Below are 26,935 nucleotides of genomic sequence, written 5' to 3'. Positions count from 1 at the left end.
ATTTTGTAAGTTCGTTAGCGCAAAGTTGCGACGGTCATGATATAGCTCTAGCGTTTAATATCCGCGTTTCTAAAGTTACTCTTTCTCAGGGACGCGGACGTAACGCACTTACACGGGATATTATTGTTAAGCGTTCAATTTTAACGATTTCCAATTCGGACAATTTATATCTCCCTCGTGCGCTTGTATCCGCTCAAATTTTTAACAAGCGTGGAAATTTGCGCATGGGAGAGTTACATGAAAAATGGAACGCAATGAAACGACAAAACTCTGTGTTACAACGCGACTTAGCGTTGCAACTTACGAGGAATGCAGGTGTCACGATTCCTGAGGAAGGAAGCGGAATTCCCGAAATCGAACGCTTTTAACAATATCTCGCCGGGGATAATATTACTATAGTGATATATAATATCGTTACTTTTGGTCGGGGCGGTAAACCGTTGTACAACGGGGTTGAATTCTTAGCGTCTCTACAGCGAGAGACAAGAACGTGCTTAAATATATTATTTCATCCGGACATAAAGCATTTCGACGTAATTTTAAATTTAAAGGCCGCCGCGGGTGGGCGAGGATACTGCGTTCCGTGTAATTTAAGTTATCGCTCCGATAAGGGGGAGCATCGATGCTCTAACAAATGTCCACGACGTAACGCGATGCCGCCGTGCGAGCAAATAGATACGCCACATATTAGGTGCGATAATTGTGGACGGGGGATTTTTTGATCGTGAGTGCTTGGAGCGTCACCGTGCGCGGAAATCATATGATGGAAAATCGCAAAAAAGCGTTTACGAAATTGTACGATTTTGTAATGATTGCGGTCGGTTAATTCAAAGAAATAAACAACACGAATGCGACATGGCTTATTACGCCGTGTGTCATTCTTTACAATCGCTGAACCACCTTTGTTATATGTTACCTATTCGGCGCGGCGATAATTCCAATCCTTATTGTGCGGAATTTATCGAAGAGAATGGGGAGCAACAACAACGGAGGAACGGCGGCAAAAATAATTGTATACTCGCACGTAAAAAAAGCTGCGTAGCATTTGTGTTTTACGACTTTGAGACGAGGCAAGACGAAACGCTCCAAGGTACCACGAATGTAAAACTTCACGTGCCTACGCTCTGCGTCGTTCATCAAATTTGAGAGTCATGCGCGGAAATAAATGAAACCTCGGTGCGATGTCGTTGGTGCGGGATTCGGGAATATATATTTCATCGTAATCCCGTACAGGAATTTGTAGATTTTGTAACGCGTCCGACAAAATATTTTAAACAAATAATTTGTATCGCACATAACGCTAAATCGTTTGATGCTCAATTTATTTTACATCATATCGTGGAAAACCGTATCTCGTTAGAGCCGCGAGTAATTTTAAACGGAACGAAAATAGTTGTATTAACGGTGGGACGTACAAAATTTATCGATAGTGTTAATTATATGCCGATGCGTTTATCCGAATTACCCAAGGCTTTCGGTCTGACAGATATTTCGAATAAAGGTATTTTTCCTCACTTATTTAATACTATCGATAATCAATCTTATGTCGGTCCACTGCCCGATGTACAATATTATTCACCTGATTCCATGTAGGTGAAAGAACGCGAAAAATTTTTGGCATGGCACTCGGAGATGACGCGTGCGAACTACGTGTTTGATTTTCAACGCGAAATATTGGATTACTGCCGTAATGACGTAGATATTCTTAGACAAGCGTGCATGGCTTTTAGAAAGATCTTTTTACAGCGCGGGGATATGTGTCCATTCGAGGAATGTACAACTATTGCTTCTACGTGCATGAGAGTATTCAGAAAAACTTTTTGCGCGAAAGAGAGATAGGTGTTATTCCTGCGGGTGGTTACAAACGTGTAAATATTCAGTCGCGCAAAGCTCTACAGTAGTTAGTGTGGAAGGAGCGTGAGCTCGGTCATCGCATTATCCACGCAGGGCGAAGCAGGAAATATCGTTTACCCGACGGCACGCTTGTCGATGGATACTACGAGTCTGTGGAAAACGGAGTAACGCAATATTACGTGTTACAGTTTCACGGATGTTTCTGGCATGGTTGTCCGAGATGTTTTCGAGTCAATCGCGATAAACCGCTTTCGTCAGATCATACAGATACAAACGATTTACGTTATGAGCATACCGTCGCAACGACATCACGTCTTCGAACACGGGGATACAGGGTGATAGAGAAATGGGAGTGCGACTTTGATCACGATATAAATGAAAATGTTAAGATGCGTGAATATTTACATCATCAAATGTTAGACAACGAACCGCTCGATCCTCGACACTCCTTCTACGGAGAGCGCACGGAAAATATTGTGACGCGCTACGAGATTACGCGAACGGAGAAAATACGATACGTTGATGTATGTTCACTGTACCCGTATGTGTTGAAAACAGGTGCTTTTCCGATCGGGCATCCAACGGTATACGTAGACGAGGAATGCGCGGAATTAATCGGAATATCGCTGGGATATAATTTCGACTCGGTCGAAAGAATCGTTCGTTGCAGAGTACTCCCTCCCCGCAATCTTTTTCACCCTGTATTACCCTATCGCGTGCAGAGTAAATTATTATTCGCGTTGTGTCGTGCTTGTTGCGAAACATTTTCTCAATCCACGTGCGCTCATTAATCTTCCGAACGCGAATTCGAAGGTACATGGATATCATGCGAATTAAAGAAAGCTATTGAGAAAGGTTATTTTGTGACAGAGGTTAGTGAGATTTGGCAGTATAATGTTACTCGTTATAATCACACCACGCGCCAGGGAGGTCTATTCGTCGGATATATAAACACATTTTTACAATTAAAGCAGGAGGTTAGTGGTTGGCCGAGCGAATGCACGGATGACGATGCTAAAGAGCGATATCTTCGTGAGTACGAGGAAACAGAAGGTATTGCTCTTGAGAAAAATAACATCAACGTACACAACTCCGGCTTACGTTCTGTCGCGAAACTAGCGTTAAATTCTTTTTGGGGAAAATTTGGTCAACGCGAAAACTTGCCACATACTGACATCGTTAAAACGCAGCAGAAATTAATGAGCCTACTCACTAGCCCGCAACACGAAATAACCGATATATTGCCCGTAAACGACGAGGTAATATATGTTTCGTCACGAATGCGGCAAGAAGCAATCGTACCATCGCCTCTTACTAATGTAGTAATAGCAGCTTACACAACGGCACAAACAAGATTAAAATTATACGGATATTTAGAAAAATTAGAAAGCCGCGTTTTGTTATATAATACCGATTCATGTATATACGTGAGTACTGGCAATCCTCAGGAATACGAACCGCGTACGGGTAATTTTTTAGGCGATATGACGGATGAACTAGCAACCTACGGCGAGGGTAGCTATATAAAGTCGTTCGTATCCGGTGACCGAAATTTTACGCGTATGTGGTTCGTATACCCGATGGACTCACTCGTGAAGTTTATAAAGTAAAGGGTATAACTCTGAACTTTGAAAACTCGCGCTTAGTTAATTTTATTAGCATTAGAGAATTATTATTACAAAGAGAAAGAGAGAACAGGCAGAGGAACAAGTAGAAGAAACAACCTCTGAATTGAGGATAAATCTTCGGTTTAAAGCCATTCGGCGCACAGTGCTTCATGATATAATTACGCGTGATGAAACAAAAAGATGTGCGCCTGTGCTATTAAAACGAAGATTTATAAAAACAAAACGATATTCTCTACCGTACGGGTATTTATCAGAAACTTGATAGATATTAGCATACTTTCCTGTTCACTCCTGTATCTTTACGTGTAAAAATATAGAATTGCGCACGTTTTCTGCCCACCCTGCATAAAATATAAATATTGTCAAAATGTAAAGTTTTGTAAAATAAAATTTTAGTTTTAAATATAGCTGTAATTTTTTTTATAATAAAATGTAAATCATAGTTTAGTTGAAAAATGTAAATATAGCTAATAAGAAAAATGCTATGTAAATGCAAATATAAAAATAAAAAATTCATTTTTTTAATAAAAATACTGCTCCTATTTCCTCCCAACTTTTATATTTTTTAGTTTTATTAATTTAGTTTTTAAGTGGTATATTTTTTATTTAGTAAAACAATATTTTTTTAAAAATAGCGCGTACGCTCAATCACTTGTTATCGCGAGCATATACAATGCTGGTGAGAGCATTTTTACTAAAGATACAGGTTATCACCGCGCTATTACGCTCACCGAGATATTCACTAGCGCGAGCACGCGACCGCCGCGGATGGAGAGCCACGAAGTGTGGATAAGCTTATTCCTCTGCATTCCAACGTTTAACATTAAAAATTTATCGCGCATGCGCATTTTTAACAAGCTTATTATTATTTGTAAGGGTGACGATGAACTTATTTCATTTATGAATTTATGTGTAAATGCGCAATCGCTCATTTTGCAAAATGGATGTACGCTGGAAACATCCTTGAACATCGATCGTCTGCGGTCCTACGGGATGCGGAAAAACGATTTTCGTGGAAACTTTCCTTCGAAGTTTATCAATCATGTCCGATGTACGATTCGAGAGAATTTTATTTTATTACGCCGAGAGGCAAGATGCGTATCAGCGCTGACAACACGCTGTGAGTGAAAGAGAAATAGAAGAGAAATGCGCGCGAAGAAGCGGATACTTTAGCGGTAATAATATTTTAAGAAACGTGAAAAAAAATATAATCGAATTTCGAGAGGGATTGCCGCGCCCGGAAGATTATTCCACCGATCCGCTTTCTCCGAAATTGGTAATAATCGACGATCTTATGAGAGAATCATTATCGTGCGACGCTATCGTGGATCTGTTTACGAAAGGAAGCCATCATAAGAATCTCAGTGTTATTCTTATCTCGCAAAATCTGTTCCATCAGGGGCGTGGACAGCGTGACATATCTCTCAACGCGAATTATATAGTTGTTTTCAAAAATCTGCGTGATCGGGCTCAAATTCGTCATTTAGCACGTCAAGTATATCCCGACGACCCAAAGTTTATGGAAGAAGCATACTACGACGCAACCTCGAGACCGCATGGGTATTTATTGCTTGATTTGAAACAATCCACTCCAGACGAATATCGATTTCGGACGTGTATCTACCCGACGATTCGCTGCATTACGTCTACGTACCTCGTAGATCGAGTAATAGAGGAGGGGGTATATAAAAGGAAGGTGATTACATACGCATCTTGCCAGTCGCGCTATTACATCGTAATGGTAAAAGAGAATAAATATCCTTCGTCACCGGCGTCGCGGAATTCGTCGGACGGAGCAATAAAAACTGCTAGACGATCAATCGACGAGCGAAACGCATGTCTTTTGAAAACTTTGTGCTATCTGAAAAAAAATCAAAGAGTGTCTTTCTTACGCACTGCAGATAATAAACTAATAAAGTGCATACAAGAGGGCGCTTATAATACGCTCAAAGGAAACGTACCGCTTGGAAGTAACGAAAAAAGGCGATTAGCCAAGCATAAAACCATCCTACGACGCGTCGCGACAAAACGAGGTAATTGGAGAGGCAGAAGAAAGCTACTGGTACAACGGGGAGGATTCTTACCTTATCTTATTGCTCCTTTACTCGAAGTTATATTATCACGGATTATCGGGAAATGAAAAATTATACAACTTTTTATATCAGTTTTTTTTTTCAGAATAAAAAGTAAAGCATTAACGATTACGATATTTGAATAATGGAAAGAGCTAAAAAAATGGTTTTAATTTCTACGGAAAATCTCGAGAGAATGCAGCGCATGCAACATCAACATCATCCGGAAATAGCACCCAGCGCATCATCGTCGGATTCGATAAACAAAATCTGGAAAATGTTAACGAAAATAATACGGTGCAGACGCCTGGAACTACTTTATCGCGACTCGATACTGAGATGTGCCGTATTCTTAATCTCGCGACTCCCCGCGACGACGTTGAACCTTTACGTGACAAAACAGGTATCTGTGTAATACGAGCTTTTGGGCGTATATTCTCGAGAAGCAATGGTCGTCTACCGGTTTGCCTACAGACCGACAAAGGTAAAGAATTTATCGCGCGTCCTGTACAAAAATTCTTAAAAGAAAAAGACATTCGCTTTCGCGTAATTCGCAATCTTAATATTAAAGCAGTTATAGTGGTGCGTTTTAATAGAACACTCAAGGAACGTATGTGGCGTTATTTTACGCATAAAAATACACGACGTTACATAAATGTTTTGCAGGATATCGTTCACGCTTATAATCACACGCGTCATTCCAGTATCATAATGCAACCTGCGGTCGTTACGCGAGAAAATGCCTGCATCGTGCGCGAAAATATAACTCTTCATTGGAAAAACAAGAAATGCGAAAAACAAAAGGCTAAATATTACATTGGCGAACTCGTGCGGATCAGTAGAGCAAAAGTCACCTTCGAGAAAGAATACGAAGCGAAGTGGAGTGAGGAGATATTTCGAATTCATCGGGTTCTTGATTGGCGAAAACCGCGAGTGTACGAACTAAGTGACTTAGCCGGCGAGGTCATAGACGGTATTTTTTACGAGCAAGAATTAGCCCGAGTTGAGAAAAATTTACAGGAGGAAGAATTTATCGTCGATCGTGATAAAGAGCAGAAGACGTGGTGATAATAAACAGCTGTTAGTTAGCTGGCGTGGTTATCCTAGCAAGTTCGATAGTTGGATTCCCGCTTCAAGTTTAACAAATCTTTGAGATGAGGGAGGACCAATTTCTACTGGTTCTTCCGAGCAATAGCAGTATACGTTATTTTCCGGATAATACTACCTCGTCATTTATTACGGAATTGCCTCAATCGATACAGTTACACGGCGAATGGGAAGTCGCGCTCAGCGAAATTCAATTTCCCAATACTTTTTTTCATATACAACGCGGTGAGAATATTACTCACATTTGCCGATGTTGACATTCGAGGTAACGAGGAAAAAGATTCTGTGAAATTTCGAGGGAAGACGAAACACGGGTTGGCATTTATAAAAATATGGACAAACTTCTCGACGCGATTAATACGACGTGTAAAGGAGTCGGTTCGCATTTTCGTCTGGATCGACGGGAGTTATCCGCCGGTAGTATAGAGTTTTACCTTGTGATGAAAATAAATGTAAACTAAATCATTATGTAAACTTTTCCGATAAACTTCTACAAATACTCGGTTTAGGGGATGCACTTTATAATGCTCCTAAGTGGGAAGGACGATACTATACTATGCTTACGACTGATTCAAAAAAAAAAATCTACATCAATTTTTGTTAAACTCGGTTTTGAAAAGGGACACTTTGGATTCTTTAGTTACGAACCCTGTAGTTTGGCTCGCGGTATTCCCGATAAACTATTCGTTTATTGTGATATTTGCGAACCTTACATAACAGGCGATGTGCAGTCTCCTCTTCTCCGAATAGTGTCGGTCGAGGGGCATGATCGCGATTACGAGTACGGAACGAATCAAGTGAAACATTTCTCTTTTCTGCATTATATCCCGTTACGACGAACAAATTTCAGTAGGATTGAAATCGATATAAGAGATCAGTTCGGAAAAAAAATAGCATTCGAATCCGGAACATCGACTGTGACGTTACACTTTAGGCGAACCTATTAATATTGCGAACGTCGGTATCATAGGGAAAAAGATAAAAATTAAGTTCTTAAATGCAACATGACAGACTACTACTAGTATTACAATTTACAAAGCGGCAGAGGTGGTGGAATTCCGAGAGTTTTCGTCAGCGCACCTTATCAACGCGGTCATGGAATCGGAAGTTTTCTAGGATTATTTAGATGTATACTACCTTATCTAAGTAGAGGAGCGCGTGCAGTAGGGAAAGAAGCTTTACAAGCAGGTGTTAATATAATCGGTGAAATTGAAAATAATATACCGCTAAAGGTGTCGGCCGAAAACCGTTTTAAAGAATTGCGCGACAATCTCAAGAGAAAAGCTAAAGAAAAAATAAGTAGTCTGATGAAAGGCTCGGGATATAAGACAGATGCGAAAATGCACGCAGCTCAGTTTCCTTTCGCCGGGCTTAACGCGCGTATCGTTAATCCGCGGTAACGTCGTCATGTAAACGTCGGCGATCAAATAAGAAAAGATTACCGAAAAAAACCAAAGCGCGGAATAAAACATTAAAAAGCAAGGGGAGAAAGAAAAATCGCAAGTCAAAGAAAAGACTTAACTCCTCCACGAAACGTCGTAAAACTTCTAGAAAGCGCACCGTATCCGACATATTTTCTTAAACGATACCACGCTAAACACAGTAGACAACGAAAATATCGGTAAAAGATATTGATAAAAATTTACGGTAAATAATCATGTCTTTTCTTCATTTGAGCGAATGTTTAAAAAGTGAACTCGATCTTTTTTCTTTACCACCCACGCAGACTAGCATCGAAAGTTCAGAATGGATCTATTACAAACCCGTCAGCTCGCTCTCGGACGACTCGCCGATAGAATTCGTCATCCCATGAAGAAGAATATTTAGATCTCACACATACCATGCTGAGTCTTCGAGTGCGCGTGAAAACCAACGACGACTTCGCGCCGCGGACGGGAGGTACCGCCGCCGCCACAGAGGTCAAAGTAGGGCCCGTAAATCATTTACTCCACTCCACCTTCAATCAGATCGACGTGTATTTCAATCAAAAGCTCGTGTCACCTCCGAACAACGCTTACGCGTACCGCGCGTTCATCGAGGCGTTGTTAAATTACTCTTCACCCGCAAAAACTACCCATCTAACCTCGAGTCTGTGGGACGCGGATACACCCGGATACATGGACGATCTATTGGAATCAAAAGGCAACGTCGCGCTCGTGAGACGAGCTCGATACATTCATGGAGAACGAGCGCTAGATCTTATAGGACATCTTCATTGCGTTTCGTGAAGAGGTTATACTTTGTCATTGCAAGCACATAAATTTTCACAATATGGACATAGTCATCGACATACAAGGCTTCCGTGATGTCAACGATAAATTTATCCCAAAGGAAGTCGCCATTGTCTCGATTGACGCCCCAATCGTCGGCCATTGGATTATGATGCCTCCACATCAATTTGGAGAATTATCCGCAAAAGCAAGACGAAAACAATTGGCTCTCGCAAAATTATCACGGTATCGAGTGGTTCGACGGTGAAACTAATCTAAAATATTTTATTTCACATTTGCGCGAAATTACAAGACGTGTGCGTTACATTTACGTTAGAGGCAACGAAAAGGCAAGCTATTTGCGGAATATACTTTCCAGAGATATAAATAATTTGGAAGATATCTCTCCGCCATTTAAAAACCTATCGTCAAAAGAAGAAGACGGACGATATTGCTTTCACCACGGATTTTGGAATTTTAGAATCTTCCGTTGCGCATTACACAATACTTATAAACTAAAATGCTGGATAGTCACACAAAATAATCGTGATATCGACGTTACGTTTAGTACTCGAGTTAGTTGTAGTAACTGAGAAAGATTGTGAAATATACTCCGAGAACACAGACGACGAAATCGCCGAGGAAATCGAAAGCAAAGATTATGTTTTTTGTGACGCACGTTCGTTTGCCTTTGTTGGAAAAAAATGAACTCTCGCGAAATTTTGCAAGCACTCCATCATCTTGATGCCAGACATGTGGGAGTGTATTTTGCCGACAGAGTTCGGAGGGTGTGGATGAGGTCGACGGCCATCGTTGCTAACACCGACAACTATACTCGACCTGGAGAACATTGGGTCGCTTTCTTCCTCGATAAATACGGTACAGGCACTTACTTCGATAGCTACGGATTACCCCCTTTGTATTCCGGATTTTTACTCTGACTGCGGCGAAATTCCACCATCCACCATTGGAACACCCAGCAATTACAAGGAATTTTTTCTCAAACTTGCGGGCAATACTGCTGCGTATTTTTATATTATATGTGTAGTGGTTACGATCTTAATCAGTTTCTTACTCTTTTTACCGAAGATTGCGAACGTAACGATTGCTTGATTGTACGATTATTTAATAAGATTTTCTTTCACGAAAAACGTATTAAACATACCGACATGTAATGTTTAAACATGTAAACTTTTGTGTAATAAAATATAAAAAAATACATGGTACTATTACTTAATAAAAATTAATTATTACCTTAATTATATGTAATAAGAATATTGATTTTTGTAATAAAAATCTGCATCAATAAATGTGAGCAATTTTATTTTTAATCATCTATTTCTTTCACCCACTCCTCTTTTCCATTTTATATATAAGTAGTTCCGTTACTTTTATTGTTGAAAGAGGATGTTCCGCAACCTCTTTCAACAATAGGCGCTCATCGTAATATAAGACACCGATAATACTATTTCTTTCGTTGCGTCATACCATCGCGTTTGACAGAACCTGCACGTTCCTGTGTTATTATCTTTTTTTCATTTTCACAGGCATGACATTATACATGGTCAACTACTATGTGACGTCATTTGTTTTGACGGGCCATACCTGCTCCACGTGCAGAATGCCAAAACGCTTTTCCGTCCCACCACCGTCACCGTAACCGATATCGCCCTAAGAGCCATACCTGCCCCACTACGTAACATAAATACCTTATCTAACCTCTACTCTAGTAAGTTCTTATTTAGCTCAGCACACCAGAACCAGGATCAGCAATACGAAAGACCCAGGTTCAAGTCCCGAGAAAATTTTTGTTAGCTGAGCGCTAACCCTTCCCCCTCCAACCACCACTTTTTTTCCTGTCAATCCTGGTGGTGGTGGGGGAAAACACCAGACACCCCCCGCGGTGGTGGGGGTTTGTTTTGACGAGCCATACCTGCCCCATTACTACTTAAAGAGAAACAAAGGGTTGTACAAAAGAGTGGTGCAATGGCTGTACCAAAGGATTATGAAATAAAACCATCTTTTCATCACTATGATATGACTTTCTTAAATGATACACTGGAATATCGAGAGTAAGTTCAGAAATAATGATAATTATTTTGTAGTGTTATTCTAACATTTATTTTAGAACTGTAATATTCTTACAAAAATCATCTAAAGGGCAAGCTTCCAACTCATCCAATAGCAGCAGCAGTAACAGCATTCCTTTCACATCAACAAATTGTAACTTTAATGGAGATAATAATATTCTTATTCCTATCAATAATAATTTTACATCGCTATCTCTTTAACATCATCGAAATCAAGTTAGTGTTTCATTCAATTTATTATTCAATGTTTATATGCAACTTTCATTAGCGAATAAATAATTAATTTATATATTTCTTTGTTTTCTTTTTGCAGAGAGAAAAAGAATTGACTTGGATGAATACGAAGTTCTTCTTCATTCTTTGATATAAAATACAGGAGCAAGTCCTATAGATGGATTCGTGTCACATTTGGCAGAAGGTTTGCATTGACTCTCTTATAAATCACGAGCAAAATTAGAAATCGAATTTTTATTAAGATTATATGAAGTTGAAAAGGAAGATGAGAAATACAAACATAATAAATAGATGTGATAAGAAAATATATCAATAAGACTGATCTCTTATATTTATAATATAATGATAAGACTGATGCATATTGCATATTCTACGTTGCACTACTATTTGTCTTTCAGTTTTTATTTTGTTTAGAATGTTTTTACAAAATGTCACTAGACCAACACTGCACACATAATGATACGCAATATTTAAAAAAAAAGGTTTATTGACAATTTTGCACAACATTTTAGCTGGGCTGGAAAAAAAGCTAAGTAAAGCTTTCAAGATTTAGATCTTGCAAGAATAATGACACGTAAGTCAATTGTTACGTCGTCTCGACTGCACGATTCTTTTTTTCCGCGGAACTTTAAGATTAATCGTCTACACAACGACAATCACTAGGGCATACTGCCTCAACGACTCTCGCGGAGTCGTGGTAACGCCCGAGCACGCGATAACAACTTATTATCATAAAAAACAGGAAAGGGCAGTATGACTCTAATCTATTGGAAAATTATAACAACATGTTTAATACCAAGTGTTCTCACAAAACCATTAATCACATCCTGAATAATAAAAATGATAACAAATTTCTATATCACTTCCAAATGCAACGGAAGCACCGAAAAACAGGAAACGGGTTCCTGACAACATTAGAAGAATTTCTAATCAGAACCGATAGAATTATCGGCAGAGACCGTAGAGAATAACATAACTCAGAATCACATGAGCGATAATCTTGCTCCAAAAAAAAACATAAAAAAGGAAACTTTCGGGAACGAAGCAGTCACCAGTCACCACTCACAAGTTATTCACCATTCACCATTCATAATTCAGAAGTCAGTGAAAGTCATCCAGCGAAAACCAATCGCTCAGCTAGTGAAAACCTGTCAGTAAACAATCCTAGACAAACGCTTGGACGGCGCAACTCCGACTTCAATACGATCACGGAGGATTTCGAAACCATAACTTCCGGGCTTGAGGACCTAACCAATGGTTGCTAATAACAACCCTGTCGAACCCTGGGCATTGATCATGTAATTTTTCTCCTAGGGCGGAATGTGAAAAATGAAATATTTTACCTGAAGTTAACGACTCCAACCGATTATGTAACTATTTAAACCAAAATGTGAAACTTTACACGTGAATTTTTTCGCCATGAAATTTGTTGGCGAAAAAACGAAAATTTAGTGAAATTCTAGTAATGTGTTTTTAATAGTAAATGACTATGATATATTTTCGTTTTCTTTCCTCGTACAGTCGGGCTTCTTATCCTACGACCCTCTTATGCTACGAAACCTCTTATCCTACGACAAAAAATCCTCTCATGCTACGACCGTGAAAGAGGAATTATACCCCCACTTTCAAATTTTTGTCGTAGGATCAGAGGTTTAAGGGGAAGATTCTGGACCGAAAATGTCGTAGGATAAGAGGTCCGACTGTATTAGCTTATAGTAATAAGTATTATAATCTGTATTTATTACACTAATACGATGATGTTAAAATATTAAACAAAAAATTTATTATTTTTATAGAATTATTTAATAATGGCTGCTGCATGGTGAATATTACAACTTGAAAGGAGAAATAATGAAAGAAATTCATTAAGAATTATAAGAAAAAGGTTAGGTTATGTGACACAAGTAATCCCTTTGAAATATTGTAATCACAATTTATTGCATTATATCGGTAAGTAAAGAAAAAATTTCAAAATTATTTTATTAATCTAGTTATAATTATGTTATCATTGTTCCTAATTGTAAATATAAAAGTAATAATAAACATTATAAATAATATGACAGATTTAATGTTAATATTTTATATAAAATAATTTACAGGTTTTCAAAAGATGCTACATTTGCATTATGTGAAAATATACGACATACGTTAACAAAAAGGTACATCTATTGGAAAAATATTCTCTCAGTCTCGCGTCAAATCTGTAAGTCCTTTACAATCAATTCAAAATACATCAGACGAAAATCCGATAAAGCAGTAATCCGTAAACTGTAGAATGTAAAAATACAAATATCATGTGTCCCGTTTTTAGAGAATCAAAAAAGTTTCGGCGATTAACACCTTTATAATTAGCATTTAAAAAATAGAATGCTAACTTTACATTCGATTTTAAGATCAAATAGTTCTGAACAGCTCATTTTCTCTTCTTGTTTTTAAGTGTACTAGAGTTCCTGATAAAAAAACATTGTTGGATATTACGTGAAAAAAATTATATGAATTCTGATAACTATAATTACAATCTCTCTGCCGTTTCGTATGATGTTTAGATTTTCGCTCCTATTGTCACAATTTCAGACTATATGGTTAAGATTTATATTAAAAAATTTTCAAAATAATTAAATTATTATTCAATGTTTAACGTAATTCAAATAATAATTAAAGTTATTTGACCTTAAACCTCGCTGTGGAAATTATTTTGAGGAATTTCAATAGTTTCCGCGCAAGATTTAGTTAGTTAGTATTTTAAGAGTTACAAAGATAATCCTAAAAATTTATGATAACCCTAACTATTTACAATTACCGAGATATCAAATTTTTTTAATTAATATACTTTTACAAAATAATTATATATTATAAAATTTAAAAAACTAATACGAATTCTAATTTTCGCGGGTTATCAGAGACAGATGCGGATGATATTACGCCAGTTTCATAGAAAAATAAGTTATCTATGAAACTGATTATTATGCACTGATATTTCTTGATCTTTATATCAACATTAAATAAATCTTGATTCGAGATTTTTCTTAAAAGTCTCTCCTTATCCTCCCTTTTCTTAATTTGTTTTGAAAGTAATCAAGTTCTAATCTATTAACGTTGAAGTTCTGAATTACATTTGATACGACAGGTATAGAGTCATCAGAATTGCATGACCTTAGCTAGCTTCTGAAATATCAAATTTTTTAAATTAATATACTTTTACTAAATATATACATATACATATATAAATATATACATATACATATGCGCAAATTAAAGCCATGCGATTCTCTCGTCTATAGAGTAAAATTCAGAACTAGAATTTGTGATTAAAACTTGTAATTTTTAAAATAACTCGCAAAAATATACTGAGTTTAGATATTTGATATATCAGAAATTACAATAGCTAGAGTCATTAATAGAAAAAAACGTAATCTATTTTATTCACACAAAATATGTACCTAATATCTAATATCTTTTTAATAAATTTAAGATTAAAAAAAATTTTTAGCATAATGTTTAAATCGCATCCCTAATTTTTCAACGCTCAGCGTTCACTTTTATTACAAAATTAATGTATGTGCATAATCATTGGAATATATATATATATATATATATATATGTATATATTCGAGTTATATCTAATATTTAAAATACTCTCTTGCGGTAATTGCAGCATGCCTCTATATGAAGATCAAGTCTCTTTCCGCGAGATAAAAACTTATAAAAACTTTTTTCAATGCTACAACATAGGCTTAATAATGATAATTGCGACGATTATAAAGATTGCGCGAGCCAAGAAACTTATCGTCAAACGAGATGTTATAGAAATATATTCGCTAGTAAACGAGAATGCGAAATGCAAATTTCGGAAGAAAGCATTGCTTTGGTTATACACTTGCTATATGTAAAGAACTTATATCTGTCTGTAGACTTATTTATTAAAATATTTATATAATTTTCAATAAGAAAAGTTTTCATACAATAATACTAATAATAAGAACTCACTTTCGCATCAACAAATCAGATTTTTAAAAAAAGTTCCTTTACATATACAAGTCGTATAAATAAAATATTAAAAATGCATCTTGTCAAATGTGTAAATCTCAAAATATCTCGAATATCTGACAATCTTGCGAATCATAAAAAATATTTACTATAATTGCCATTCTTGCTGGCATCTTTTTTCATTCTTAGACGATAAACTTTATTTAACTATAGCTGTCTTGGTTTCTTTATATTAAAAAAGCAATTTATGCAATGGCCTCTCTACATGCCAGATAATCATCTTGAGCATTTGTGATATATACATGTATACGTATTTCTACAACGTATATAAATGGTGTGGAAAGGTTTTATGTAACTATTCTAAGCGCAGCCTGTTCACCTACTAATTGTTAACTATGACGGCAAGTAACACTACAGTTACTACTAACAATGTTTACCTAGTTTCGAGATATTTTTATAAAAAAGTCTTTTTCTTTCTCTTCTTTCATTATAAAATTTTAGCTATGTATATATTCAAAATTATCATATTAATAATGTCTTAGCACAATTTTAATTTATTAACATGTAAATATTCTTTTTAAAATAATTTCTAAATTTTCTTCTAAATCATTTATTGTGGCTACAAAGATAGCTTGTTCCCGTCTCGTGTTGTAATGACTATTGGCGAATTGCAGAAAATTATTGGATAATCTTCTATATCGATCGATGAAATACGCTACACCCAGCGCAAAGACGATCGAACAGGTCGATATGATGTGAGATAATATGTTCGTTGTATTCATTATCATTGCGCGCTTGAAAATTGCGTGCTCCAAATTTCACTCAATGGACTTTGGTATCCGTTTTCCATGAAAATTCACTAAACGTGATGTACATCGTAATCCGTTCCTTGTAATGATAAGGCAATGGATCCTTCGTCAAGAAGACGGTTGTAGACTGATTTATCTTTGTCAATTCATCAGCGATAAAAATCTCGATGTGCCGATTATCCGGTGTGCCACTAGATTCTTTTTTCCTTTTCCTCTTCTCAGAAGCTGGTGGCGTTTCTATATATGTATATCTGCGGTCCGCAGTTTACTATTGTCTTCCGAGAAGTGACGATCAAATGAGTTCGAAGTTTTTAATCAGATTTTAATCTGGGTTTTTCGACACAGAAGAAGATACACAAGACACTGTGCCACAATCACCAATATTTATTAATTAATATTATTAACCAATATTAGGTAGTCTTTATCGTGCAAGATGATAACTTGACTTGAGTGCCATATAAATCAACAGTTGTACGAGTATGGCATTTTCGACATCATGCGCTACCATAATATTATACTTTCCGCCGTATTTGATTTTAAATGGAAAGTATGTTTCATAATAGATTTGTTGGTTGGCGACAATGCCACAATCATTTGCTTGTTGAAGATTGTTTCCGTAATAGAAATTATGTGGCTGATCGTCAATCACAGGACAACTCACACTCCACGAGACAATTAAATTGTCATTTTTATCTGGTGATGAGGTTACTCCCAGCTTTTTGAATGGTGTGCGTTTGTTAAAATACGTTACAACCGTGATTGGTTGATATAAAAGTCCCGTGATTCCCGCTAATGCCAACGGCAAAGAAGGATGATTCACACACTTCCAAGTATTTTGATCGGAACTTTGAGATTAGTGATTTTTAACTTGTGAGCTTTAAAAGAAATTAAATGTATTGATAGTGAATAGTATATACTGCAACTTGATCTAGGTACTCTTAGGCGGTACTCTCAAATTGTATTTGGTATACGGCTACAGAAGATTGAACTGATACTCGATGTCTTCGATCTACTCACTAACGTTGGTGCCTTTGACGCTTGGAATTACTCGAGCGATCGAGGGCAGGAACTTGAATATAATGTTCAATGGTATCGGCAACGATCAAAACAGGAAGAGGAGAGGCGTTAATGATACAAGCAATTGTTCTTTGTATCAAATTCGACGACAATTACATTCCTCGGATCGTGCGTGGGCATCTCCACTTTGTTTTCGACCAAGTTGATTCGCGTTATGTATTCTCTGGGCGACTCACAGAAAGTTTGGTCTTTCGTCCATTGGATATGATTTTGCCGGGTTCAAAGTTTCTCCGTAAGACAGGAATCGTCATCAAATATCTTCATGTAGTCCTTCTTGCAATTATAAAACTCTCCAGATTTACATGTGTTTGGCGTAAGAATTATAATCAATTATTATAGTAATTAATTTGCAACGGATACAGTAATACGGATTTTTGACATGTATGAAACGCATTAATAATCGTTTGCATCGCATTAACAAATTAATGTAGTTTCAGTTAAACATAAGCAAATTAAATTATAATAATTTTTGTAAAAATGGCACACTTTGAAACAAAAAGTTTTAAAATTTATATAAAAAAATAAGTATAATTTAGGGTGAAAAATGAATAAATATTATTTTTTTTAAATTTCCATACCTTTAAGTGAAACTACACGATACAAATTATAAAAACTATTTATTTTACAGACTACTATAATGTGATTAAATATGTATATTTAGTAATAAAAAAAATTCAAGTTTTATCCAAAAATATATTCACATTTAAACCCTCATTTATATTTTATAATAATATTAATAATATTTAATGCAATTAATAATATTTAAATAAGTGTTTGTCTCAAAAATAACTCATAAAAAACATTCATTTTTCAGATTTCAAAATGTTGTTCTTCATTAAAAGCAAATGAGCTGTTCAGAATATTCAATCTTGACATCGAGTGTTAACGACAAACGAAATTAAATTCATTGAAGAATATTATTAAGTACACCTCTGGATAGATTGTAATACGCATACATTATATATTTAATAAAATGTGAAATGTATTTCTTATTTTCTTTGTTTAGATAGTGAAATCTTTGGTGCAAGCTTTGGACATATTACGAAGTGAATCAGGAATGTATATGGGATATTTATTACCCAATCTTAAAAACTTTACAGGAAAAATTAGAAAAATTCAATAAAAATGAATTTATGTATTGCCAGTCACTAATTACAGTCATTCAACTAGGTTTGAATAAAAGGTAATTTGATAAATATAATTGTTAATTTAATTAACATGTGTTTGTTAGTTTTGAATAAAGAATAATATTTATTCATTAATTTATACATGTAATTTTAGATTATCCATATTATTTAATATAAAAAATTAATTATCGGAAGTTGTTTGCATCCAAAATTTAAGTTGCATTAGCTAAATGGAGAAGAGAAAAAACCTGCTAAGTTTTTAGAAGACGTATTAGGAATCCTAATGAAAGTTCCCCAAATTTTGGTGAAAACGTCAACGATCAAGATTTTTTGTTTTTAATCAACAAATAAAAGAAGTCGAATCTACACAAGAGGAATTATGATCGATTCTTGAAATCGAATAATTGCAGCATATTAATATGCTAAATCATTACACTATTATTAAGAAATTCTTTATTAAATATAACCCGACAATTCCGAGTTTTGCATCTGTGGATCGTATATTTAGCGTCGGTGGATCTATAATGACGCCACAAAGAGGTCATTTTAATGATGATATATTTGAATATCAAATTCTAATAAAAATTTTTATTAAAATTTTGTGATGGAATAAGAGGGTCCAAACAAATGAGAAAGAGAGAGAAAGAGAATAGTGAACAGACAGATATTAAGTTTAAAGTAAAAAATGTATGAATCAATAATTTTCAGATAGAGAAAAATGCATGTAGCGTCACGTTGTTATTAAAGTCTGATAACAGTATACTGGTTTTCTTTTCAGACAACAATAGTATACATATATATATATATATATATATATATATATATATATACAGGGTGTCCCAGAGCACTTGTGCCAACGCTCGTGAGCAGGTAGGGCACAGTACACTGAGCAAAAAATTCTTATACCATTTTGCGATTTTCGCAATAATTATTGAGAAATTAATTTACAAAGATCGGCAAATCCGGCGCGAGTATCAGCCCGCCGCAAAAAAGATGGCGAGAAGGACAGCCCACCGTTAGGCTGGTCGCTAAATAATAATCGCTAATCTATTGTTCTTATCAACGCTTCTCGTCTATGCCTCTAGTAACCGCGAGGCAATGGCGCCTATTTACATCGCGCGCGCTTAGCGACCGTTCTTAGGGCCGTCCTTTTTGCCATCTTTTTTGCAGCGGGCTGATACTCGCGTCCGATTTGCCGATCTTTGTAAATTAATTTCTCAATAATTATTCTGAAAATCGCAAAATGGTATAAGACTTTTTTGCTCAATTTACTGTGCCCTACCTGCTCACGAACGTTGGCACAAGTGCTCTGGGACACCCTGTATATATATACAGGGTGTCTCAAAATGACCGTATCACCTCTCGGGTGCAGGTAAAGCGGGTTAAATGGAATAGAAAAGTTCTGTACCATTTTCCGATTTTCAGAATAATTATTGAGAAATTAATTTACAAAGATCGGCAAATCCGGCGCGAGTATCAGCCCGCTGCAAAAAAGATGGCGAAAAGGACGGCCTACCGCAAAAAAGATGGCGAGAAAGACGGCCCACCGCTAGGCCGTTCGCTAAATAATAATCACTAATCTATTGTTCTTATCAACGCTTCTCGTCTATGCCCCTGGTAACCGCAAGGCAATGGCGCTTATTTACGCCGCGCGCGCTTAGCGACCGTTTTTAGGGCCGTCATTCTCGCCATCTTTTTTGCAGCGGCCTAATACTCGCGCCAGATTTACCGATCTTTGTAAATTAATTTCTCAATAATTATTTTGAAAATCGCAAAATGATACAGAACTTTTCTATTCCATTTAACCCGCTGTACCTGCACCCGAGAGGTGATACGGTCATTCTGAGACACTCTGTATATATATATACAGGGTGTCCCCGAATTGGCTGATCAACTCTCGTGGGTAGATAGATCGTGTTAAACTGAAGAGAAAAATCTTATATCATTTTGCTAAATTCGCAATAATTAATGAGATATAAATTAATAAAGATCGGCCAATACGTGCTAGGATAAGCGCGCGGCACGAAGAAGCCTCCTACTTGTTACTTGATACTAGGCGCGCGGCGAGACAGTAGGCGGAGCGGTCTACAAAGGACATACAAAGGACGTACAAAGGGCGTACTTAAAGAGACATGTACAGTGCGTTCTGCGTTTACGTCTTGCCGCGCGCCTAGTATCAAGTAACAACTGGGAGGTTTCTTCGCGCCGCACACTTATACTGGCACGGATTGGCCGATCTTTATTAATTTATATCTTCTTAATTATTGCGAATTTAGCAAAATGATATAAGATTTTTTTCTTCAGTTTAACACGCTCTATATACCGACGAGAGTTGATCCGCCAATTCGGGGACACCCTGTATATATATATATATATATATATATATATATGTATATATATATATATATGTATATATATATATATATATATATATGTATATACAGGGTGTCCGATAATAACCGCCTCACCGCTCATATACAGGTAGAGCAGGTCAAACTGAATAGAAAAGTCTTCTACCATTTTTTGATTTTCGAAATAATTATCGAGAAATTAATTACTAAAGATTGACAAATCTGGGCGAGTACAAGCGCGCGGCGAGAAGGCCCATCCTACTGTTACGCGGTTACTAGGCGCTCATTGAATGATAGGAGGAGCAGTCTACGACTGAAAATGGATGCGTATAAGTAGCGCATCTAGTAACCGCGTAGCGATGAGACGGCCTTCTCGCCGCGCGCGCTTTACTCGCGCGGATTCGCCGATCTTTTTTAATTAATTTCTCGATAATTATTCCGAAAATCGAAAAATGGTAGGGGGCTTTTCTACTCAGTTTGACCTGCTCTATCTGTATATGAGCGGTAAGGCGATTATTATCGGACATTCTGTATAAATATATATATATATATATATATATATATATATATATATATATATATATATATATATATATATACAGGGTGTCCCGAAAATACCGGTAAATATTATAATGGCAGGTTCTTCAAAACATTTTAGGACGAAAAGTTTAATACAAAAATGTCGAGGCTACAATATTTTTTAAACTGGAAGCAATTATATTTCACGAATGATAGGGCTGAGATTTCGCGCTTTCAAGTGCGGCAAAATAACAAGTGATAAAAGTGCTCTTATAAATAGCGCTCTTTTCACGATATTATGAATATTATGTTAGCACTTGTTATTTTGTCGTACCTGAGAGCGCGAAATCTCAGTCCTATCATTCGTGAAATATAATTGCTTCCAGTTTAAAAACTGTTGTAGCCTCGACATTTTTGTATTAAACTTTTCGTCTTAAAATGTTCTAAAGAACCTGCCATTAAAATATTTACCGGCATTTTCGGGACACCCTGTATATATATATATATATATATATATATATATATATATATATTATAGATATATATATCCGGAAAAAAAAGTTCATATAAAATTGGCCATATATGGATTTTGTCAATATCTGAGCATATCTTGCCAAATATAGTTATATATGATAATATGATAATAAAATCATATATGATTATACTTGGTAAGACATGATCAGATATTGACAAAATCCATATATGACCAACTTTTTTCCTGGGTATATATATTTATAATATTTCGCTCTATAATATGATTTTTCTTTGTATTTGTATACCTACACTACGTAAAATGAGCCTTTTTATTGTTTTTCATCAAGGAAAATCTATCATCCGTTAATTATAAACAATTTATTTATTAATAAAAATGTTATATTTTATAACATATATATAAATATTACATTTAATTATATAAAAAATAAAAAATAAGATTCAAACAATATTTTTTTCTAAGCGAGAATGATCTAAATACGATAAAAAAGAATTATCAAAAAAAAGGCTCAATTTACTGATTTTTATTTTGCAAAAAAAATATGTTTTTTGAAATAAACTACAAAACGACTTTTACAGCCTTAAAGTACAACTCAAGACCTTTCATTTGCCCACTAATAAAATTCTTTTATCTTGATTTGAAGTGGAGATATTTAATTTAAATAAAAAGTGTTTTTTTCAAAAAGTACTTTTATATTTTTCGAAATATCTAAAAAACTATTAAATTTGCAAAATTCTAAATTGCATATTCTTTTTCTTGAGATTCTGGCGTTGAATTTGAAAAATAATTTTATTCTACATTAATTTGATTCCGAGATACAAGCGTTTGAATATCGCTCGAGTCCCACAGACCCAGTCTAGAAACAACGTAAAATTTTGATAATCTAGGAACTAAGGGTTAAGATATATTAATTTTTTTATACATTTCTATCTAGAAAAAGAAATGTGTTTGTTAATCAGCGTTCAATTGATTGCAAAACTAACAATTTTATTTAATTTGATTTTAGTTTAAAAAAAGAATAACCATGAAAAAAGAATATTCATTGCTATGACAAGCATGACGGTATGACTATCGATAAATTATCGCACTTTTAGATAGATCATCCATTGTGGACAATTATATTTTGGTAATAATTATATCGCTTAGTGGATGTATTCTGTTATGATTACTAATGAGCTTTGTATAATATCATAAAAACTTAATGAAAAATTTAAATAAAAATCATTTTAAATTCATATTTTAGCGAAATATTTAAAAAAAAGAAATAAAAGATTTTTTTCTTTTAGATTTTAATTTTGTAACACAATTTCTAAAAACTTTTTAAAAATTTTAAGACAGTTTACAAATTTAAACTTCTTTAGTTACGTGTATGTGTATGAATTTACTTATAAGAGTTTTAAAGCACACAATTGTTTTTACATCTGTTTTTTTTATATCCGTAGACAGAAAACTTACTGGTCTGCCATCTAAACACTTGGCAAAGGGATTAGAGATAGTTCGTATATTTTATTTGGCAGAGCAGAAATGCATTTTTGAATGAACGAGGTACTGCGGCATTGAACAGTCGAATTGGAATGATCGAGGCCCTCAGTGAGAATAATACAAAACACACAATCAAATATATGAATTAGAATTATTTATTATTATTCATTATTTCATATGTTATTTAATATTATTTCATTTATTTGACTCGCGACAATGGGAAGACTTCTATTAATATAACTGTAAATTACAAATTTGTTTTCTGCAAATTAAAGAGAAAAAAATCGCAACATAACTGTGATATTTGTAATTAGTAAAATGCGCTATAAAACAATTTATGAAATTATTAACTTAATAAATTAATATAAAAAATTAATAAATACGGCTTTATAAATATAAAACAAATACAGTAACATAATCAGATGCAAAAAATCATCTTCCAAAAATTTAATTATTACAAATATATAGAATTTAATTTAACATATATTTTTCTTACAAATAATCGTTAGAAAATGAAAATTTATATTTAAGAAATATAGCAACTGATAGAAGGCTTATTATGTTTATTATTCGTGAGAATCCTTAAGGATCTTTGGATTTTATTTGTTGAACTATTCTAAAATAGAATCAATACATTCTAATAATTAAAACTCTATGTACATAATTAAATTTCTTTAAAAGACTAGAACATCACAAGCGTGCGCTATTTATTTTGTGTGTGTGTGTGTGTGTATATATATATATATATATATATATAATTACAATATATATAAGTACAAACATCACAGTTATGTTGCGATTTTTTTCTCTTTAATTTGTAGAAAACAAATTTGTAATTTACAGTTATATTAATATAAGTCTTCCCATTGTCGAGTCACATAAATGAAATAATATTAAATAACATATGAAATGATGAATAATAATAAATAATTCTAATTCACATATTTGATTGTGTGTTTTGTATTATATATATACAGGGTCTGTCCCAAAAGTAATGAGAATGATTTTTTCTCGACCGCCAGGCGCGTTCGGAGATGAATTGCTCGGCCTGGGAATGTAGTGGGGGATGTCAGGTATACCGCCAGACTGCCGCCTGTTGCCTCTGAGCCTTCGCAGAGTGTGACTCGCCCGTTAAGTAAGGTGCTGTTTCAGTGACGCATCACGCGAAAAAATTAAAAAATTACGTCCAGGTACTCGACCGATTAAGAAAAAGGATCATACGCGTCCGCCCAAAGATCAAGAACGCCTGAATCCTTCACCACGACAATGCATTGAGCCACACTGCGTTGGCGGTGAGAGAATTTTTGGCTACAAATAACATTCCTGCGCTTGCCCAACCACCGTACAGCCCAGACCTGGCCCCGTGCGACTTCCTTTTGTTCCCTCGCATCAAGTCTGACCTGAAAGAAACCCATTTTGGGACCATGCGGCTGTGACGAGAGTATTGAACAGTGTCTCCGTTAAAGACTTCCAGAGCTGTTACGGAGAGTGGCAGAAACGTTGGACTTGGTGTATAGACTCGCAAGGGGACTACTTTGAAAAGTTCTAAGTGTACTTGAACCTAACTTCGATAAAAAAATTTTTCCAGAATCATTCTCATTACTTTTGGGACAGATCCTGTATATATAAAACACATATATATTATGACGCTACCATCTCGCGCGTCCACCGAACCTCTTTGATCGTGAGTCGATCAATCGGAGTGAAATCGGCGTGAACGACCACGCCAAGTCTGCTAATTACGAAAACCGTACCGCAATCTCCAGAAAGACGTTTTTCAGAAGTAATACATTTTTACGTTAATACTTTTTTTCTGTAATTTTATTTTCAGACACGCGTTTATTGCTCGGGAGCTTTATTGAAGAAAGTAAATATCATAGTAAAATTTAAATACTATTTCCACAAAATGTTTATATGATACAATATCAAGAAAATGTTTCTATAATGTTTTATATGTAAGTATCTGAATGCGGACATTAACCGTTTATGTTATCTCTCTAAAATATTTCTATATACATCTCTAAAACAATTCACGTTACAAAGAAACATTATTGAAACTTATTAAATACGTTACTTTGTATAGTGGGTTATTCTTTCAATTTTTAATATTCTCTTTTTAAAATAATAAATAAATAATATATATTTCTAACAGTTTATAATAATGCATTTACAACAATTTAGTTATAGAAATCTCGTAAAGGAGTGCAAAAAAAGAAAAAAACTAAGAACAAAGAATAAAAGCCAATTGAAAAAAAAGAAAGATCATTTCAATCAAACATCCAACAAAGAAACGATCTCCTTTAAAATGTTTGCAACATTTATTTTTCAAGAAAAGATATTTTACTAAGACATTCTAAAACAAATTTGAAACACGAAAAAAAGGTATATAAAAAACTATTAAAATTATTTTAAAAGTTTAGAAAATAAACAAATAAATGGATTTACAAATTTTCAATTGCGGCGGAAAAGCATTTTTAAGAGATGACATCATCCCTCATATATATATAAAACGGCTTTTTCCTTTTCTCGTTATATCTCGAAAATTATTAGAGATATCAAAAAATATTTTATACAAAGCTTTTTTTCGTAAAATCCGCTTTATATATCAGGAGTAATTTCATCTAAAAGTGTTTTTCTGCCGCAAACAAAAATTTCTAAATTTATAAAATTATCTAATTATATTAATTATTAAATATTTATCTTAAAGTGTTAGCAGTTAATAATATATAGAAATCTGTGCAGATAACTCACCAGCACAATACACGTTCACGAGATTCCTGGAGTCCGATATCTCCGTCCTGTTCCTGAGCTCACTGGCTCTCTCTGCTCGATGGAATTTCTAAGATTCTCCTCAATCAAGTGCTCGCGTGCTCACGAAAGTATCGAGAGTGTACGCACCCCCGATTACGACACGCCAAATCTATCGAAATTCCTTCGAAGGGTTTTTTGCTAAGGTCGGAATCTTCTATTTCGATCGGAAATATTATTAGGATCCATCGTCGATGATCATAGCCAGTCGTGACACGCCAACTTCTTCGCCAAAAAAAATCCGCAGGACGCCTCTTGGGGGTGCGACTCCATACAGCCCTGGTTCCTTGCGAGGATCGTTCGACAGTCTGTGGATTTCGTGCATTCCGATTTTTTCCGATCACGTCGTGTTGGGCTGATCCGCACTTATTAAATCGCTTTTTCATCCCTCAAGGTCGTCTTATATCCTGAGAATGGATGTTCAGAATGTTTTCCTTTTTCGTTAATGTTTACAATTATATTATACATAATCGCCTATATATAATCGGAATTGAAATGGACATGATAACACTTCATGAAATAATACATGGATTAATACATTTATTTATTTAATTGTATAAGTATAACTCGCAAATTATTAAAATAATAATTATTTTAATTTAACATTTATATAAAACATAAAGTAAAATAAATTGAAGATTACAAACTCTCTATGAAAATTCAAAAGGTACTCTCTATGAAAAATATTTTATTTGAAACAAGACATAGATGAAACAAAAAAACATCTTTCTTATTATCATAGAATAATATTAAAGTATTACGTAATATATAAATATTTATATCGATATTACTAAAATAAAAATAATTATTTTATATCTGTATATACAATATATATATATATATATATATATATATATATATGTGTATAGTATATATATATATATATATATATATATATATAGTATATATATATATGTATAGTATTTTTTAATAAAATATTTTAAAAACTTTATTTAACTAAACTTTTAACTAAACTTTCATAAATTGCAACTGAAATTAAATAATTGTAAGAATTTAATCACTTAAATGCGCTTAAAAAAGATCATATTAAACTATATAAATTAAATAAAACTCTAATTTGCTATAA

At 34.7% G+C, this 26,935-nt stretch overlaps 3 pseudogenes; all 3 read left to right on the top strand.

Annotated features, from left to right (window-relative positions):
* The first annotated feature begins 6,663 nt into the window (after window positions 1-6,663).
* Window positions 6,664-7,608, top strand: LOC140670288 (uncharacterized; annotated as a pseudogene).
* A 1,324-nt stretch (window positions 7,609-8,932) lies between these two features.
* LOC140670287 (uncharacterized) lies at window positions 8,933-9,691 on the top strand (annotated as a pseudogene).
* A 2,491-nt stretch (window positions 9,692-12,182) lies between these two features.
* On the top strand, window positions 12,183-18,919 carry LOC140670370 (uncharacterized; annotated as a pseudogene).
* Window positions 18,920-26,935: the final 8,016 nt, after the last annotated feature.

The sequence above is a fragment of the Anoplolepis gracilipes genome, chromosome 10, assembly GCF_047496725.1.
Source record: "Anoplolepis gracilipes chromosome 10, ASM4749672v1, whole genome shotgun sequence".
In the NCBI taxonomy this organism is placed as follows: Eukaryota; Metazoa; Arthropoda; class Insecta; order Hymenoptera; family Formicidae; genus Anoplolepis; species Anoplolepis gracilipes.
Note: the sequence above shows the minus strand (reverse complement) of the source record. Positions and strands in the feature narration are given on the sequence as shown.